The following is a 4,551-nucleotide window of genomic DNA, read 5'->3' on the forward strand; positions in this document are numbered from 1 at the left end:
TTGATGAGAACCCTTTTGAGAAACACAGTTCTGCTCTCACGCACCTGGGATCACCATGAATTTGAATGCACTTGATGACAACTGACATTTCAATAGTCCATACAGTGACTATATGGTCAATTATATAATTCTTTGAGAAAAAAAGACAGTATTCTGTCCTTACTGTACAAAACTATGTTTGCTGATTGGTGAACAGAGATTAATTTTCTCCAAAATACAAACTTCCTTTGAACTTAAAAATAAATTGCAGTCATTTTAAGGCAATGGAGTTCCGAAGCACAACCGCCTAATGCTTTGAGTTTTCATTGCACCCTAGAACCCACACATCCTGATCTAAGATGTAACCCCCTGGCCACAATTACAGTTGACCAGTAGGCTTTTTAACTGACAAATGACTGGCTGACTTGGAAATCAGATTTTAGAGTCTCCAGAGAGCCACATGCTGATATCCTTGAGCTTTCGGTTCTTAGAATTTTCACATAGTTTTAACAAAAGAAACACCTCAGGTGTACCAGAGCTTTGTGTAATGAAATCTTTCAGAGCAGCCAGAAAAATAGAAGTCTTCCCCACCTGGAATCAGTCGTAGGTGAGAGCACATTTAATTTCAAGTCAATAGGTTCCCCGCGCATCAGCACGGGAGGGATTAAAGACAAGGCTAGTTTTGTTGCCCTAACTGTACTGTTATTGTTATCAATTCATGCAGCCTTGCAATAAGTTTTCAATAAATCTAAGATTAACTATTATTTTCTCGCCTATAAATAAAATATAATCATCTTAAAAATCAATGAAGGGAAAACCATCATATCTATTAACCTCGCTCAGAATCCCTCCAGGCCCTTGCTCCGAAACTCAGGGCCGTGGATCTTTCATTTTATTGAGCTATAGCTCTTTGTATGGCAAGCAGCAGGCAAAAGAAAAATCAAATCTAAAAATCAAAGACTACGTGTTTTGTTTTGGTTTGGTTTGCTTCTGGAAACCATTGGGGCTGGGGCTGAATATTCTTCCCTGCCTGGGGTCAATTTTTTTTTCTCCTTTAATTTGCAATCAGATGCAATAACATAAAATAAAAAGACATTGCCTCAAGTAGCTAGTGGCTTTATTACCATCTCTACTGCCAGTCTCTACTTTTTATCACATCCAAATCCTTTGTTTTTAAAGTCACCTGCTCAACCCTGCAATGTTATAAACACCTTCAGTTGTCTTCACCAACTGTCATTTCATACCATCTGCTGTTACAATCTCAAAAGCAGTAATGCATGGGGGTCAAGGCCACTTTCTCTCAGGAAACTGAAGAACAACAGAGCCAAGTCATTTAGTGGGTTCTCTCTCCAACTCCCCACCCCCGCAAAACCCCCTTGCCAGCTTTACTACACCCTGCAGTGGACGTTTTCCTTGCCTTTCAGTTGTGAATGTTCCTCAAAAGACGTGAACTTCACAATAAGGTAACCATACAAAAACAAGGTTTTATAGACAACCCATTATCAACTAACAGAAGGGGGTGATTAGTCATCTGCTCCACTTGAAATAGATCCAAAAGAATTCAAGCCAGCATTGCAAAGAGAGAAATGCATTTATCTCAGGATTCCAGAACTGTAGCAAACCCAGCTTAAAGTGAGGGACATCAGTAGCCATCTTTCAAAAAGCTATAAATAAGCTAAATAGTTGCCTTACTCCCCCTTCCTGGGGTCATTCCCCCACCCCACCCACTCCATTCCACTCCAACCTAGATGATAAACCATGGGCTTGGGCCAGAATGGACCACCTATTGTTTCTACTTTTATTGGCAACTCAAAATGGTTAGTGAAATAAATCCAACCACTTAGTTCTGATAGGCTCTCTAAAGCCATAACCCTTCCTTAAAATGAAAGAAGATCAGCGAACGGTCCTTTTCTTGGCCGTGCATACCACTACCAATTCACATAAACATTCCCACTGTAAAGACCTGCATTTGGAAAACGTGAGAAGCCTCCTTGAGTCTCAAAGCAGTTCACACACCAGTCCACAGTTTTCCCCCTTGTAAATACAATATCATCATCCTAAAACTCATATAAGAAAACAACCAGAACCATTACCCCATCTGGAAATCCCTTCGACCACTTGTGTGAACCACATGATGTGGAAGTGTTCATTTTATTGAGTTGTGAGTTTCTTTGTCTGGCAACTAGCGAAAGGGATGGAAAAGCAGACTCGGGTGTTGTGATGGGGAAAATAGAGAAAAGTAAGAATGACACAACAAATTTGGACTCTTCTTGCTGAAAGAGAAAAATACATTGTGGAGACCCAGGAAACAATAGTGTCAACCACTGTTAAGAGATGGGCTCCATTAGGCTTCTCCCTCAGACAATGCCTCCTCATGAGCAATTTCTACATCTGGCATCAATTTTGAAAGTTGTCAGAAGCTGCTCTTGAAGAATGAATGAAATGAAGAAGAAAAGCGAGATAGATTTTCAAGGTGGAGATGTGAGCCAAGAGTGCTGAGCGGCTGAGTGACTTGGGCCCCTCTCGTCATCAAGGTGTTGTCGCGCAAACACTCAGGGGAACTTAGTCACCTAAATCACTGCTTCCAGGTCATTGGTTTTTCTCCACTTGCCCTTTGAAATGTTCTTGTAAACTTCATATATGGAGAAAAATGAAAAAACAATAACTGAGCTTTCAAAAAACAAACCTGTGTATGTGTATGTGGTAGCTATATGCTCATGTGTCAATTTGAGGGTAAAGAGTATAGGGGTGGAGTCCAGCCTGTTCATAAGATCATAGCCTAAGAGCCTCTGGGTAGGCATGGTCTTCTCCTGAGAATTCTGGGAATTCCCTTTTTTCTTCCTTGGATGCAGGAGACACCTCTCTCGGCTCACTCTCTTGGAGACGCTCTATTGACAAGACACAAGGCAGACTTCCTGCGAGACATCCCTGAGGAGACCCACATGAACCTGCCCTGATGCAGCCCTGGAAGCCGGAGAAGCCACATGGAGAGCCCTGCCAGCGCTGAGGTGCTTACCCCTCCACTGGCTTCCAGGACTTTCTACCCATGGGCCTGTGATCCTCCTGCAGTCGGCATCATTGCATGTGTTTCGGGAGTCTGAGGAGGACTTCATAGATCGGTGTCGGACATATGGGCTAGTCTTGGACTTATGGGCTTGGACTGGACTGAGTTGGTATATTTTCTTAATGTACAATTACCCTTTATAAAAAACTCCCTCTTACACACATTTGAGTTTCTATGGATTTGTTTCTCTAGTCTACCCCGACTGACACAGTGTAGCCTTAAAATGCACTAAAATGCATGAGGGGGCCTTTCAAAAACTTTGTGGGGAAATGAAATGAAAAGATAATGGAATTTCCCCACAGCTTTTTGAAGTCCTCTCATATCTCATGGATATAATTCCCTCAAAATGATGCTTTCCCTCCTTTCCTTGCTATCCTACCCTTTCAAAAAGATGAAATATCTCTTCAGCAATACAAGGATGAAGTAGATAATTTTCTAGTGGTTTGTCTAATGAGCCATGACATGTCAAAAGCATAAACAAAGGCATCATTATAATACCCACACAGTAACGCTCATCTCTGCATAGGATGGGGAATGGAGCAGCTTGGTAATTGGTCATTAACAAAAGAGAATCAAGATCCAGTTCTTGGGAAAACTTTGAGAAAAAAAATTCAAAATTTTAAGATTTGAGCCACACCAAATTAAAATGATTATGTTGGTCAGTAGGTATTAAATCTAATTTAACAAACATATGAAAGTGGGCGGGGAGGGGGACTTCATGGTTTCCTCAGTGAGAATGTAAGAAAGAAATAACAGAATCCTGGTGACATATACTATTCTTCCTTACGTAAACATGCAAGACTCAATGGTATGACTTCCAATGGTAAAGTTTTAAATATTCATTCTACGTGGATATGTGGGCCTTTATTGGATGGTTGGTTTTATTCCCCTGATCTTATTTTTAAGTGTAATATCCATTAAAATGTATTAAAGTAAAAATTAAAATGTATTGTTTCTTCTGTTCCCTTTCCTTAAATTTTACTCAAGTAAGCTTCTCTTCATCCGTTCCTTTTCTGCCCTTCCTGAGTAATTTGGAAATAAAATTGTTTTTTAGGTTTCACAAGTGGTGATCATCCTCTCATACCTAATAATGAGAATTTAACAAATATTTATGTATAGCCTATAATCTGTGAATATTAGATCATAACTATATTCCCATCAATATATTTTGCTTAATAATTGCTCCGTCTTTCTGTCTGCCATCGAAAAACTGTTGAAATTTCTTCTCCTCGGTTCTCTCACTTTGCCCCCACCAGAAAAAGATCCTCTGGAATGCTGCTTCCTGTCATAAAATTTTGCCTGGGTGGTCTCTACCATTTAATTGCTATTGTCATGTTGTCCTTTTCAATGCTGTTCTTCATTTGACCTCTAAATCCCAGTTAATTTTTCATGACCTGCTGAGGCTTAATTATTATGAGGCTTGCTGCTTACCACTTCTTCTTCTTCTTTTTGTCTCTCTTTCTCGCATTATCTTGAGATAAATGATCTAATTTCATTGGCAAAAGGTT

Source organism: Echinops telfairi, unplaced genomic scaffold (assembly GCF_000313985.2).
Source record: "Echinops telfairi isolate 266 unplaced genomic scaffold, ASM31398v2 ScPeMD7_18;HRSCAF=68, whole genome shotgun sequence".
Classification (NCBI taxonomy): domain Eukaryota; kingdom Metazoa; phylum Chordata; class Mammalia; order Afrosoricida; family Tenrecidae; genus Echinops; species Echinops telfairi.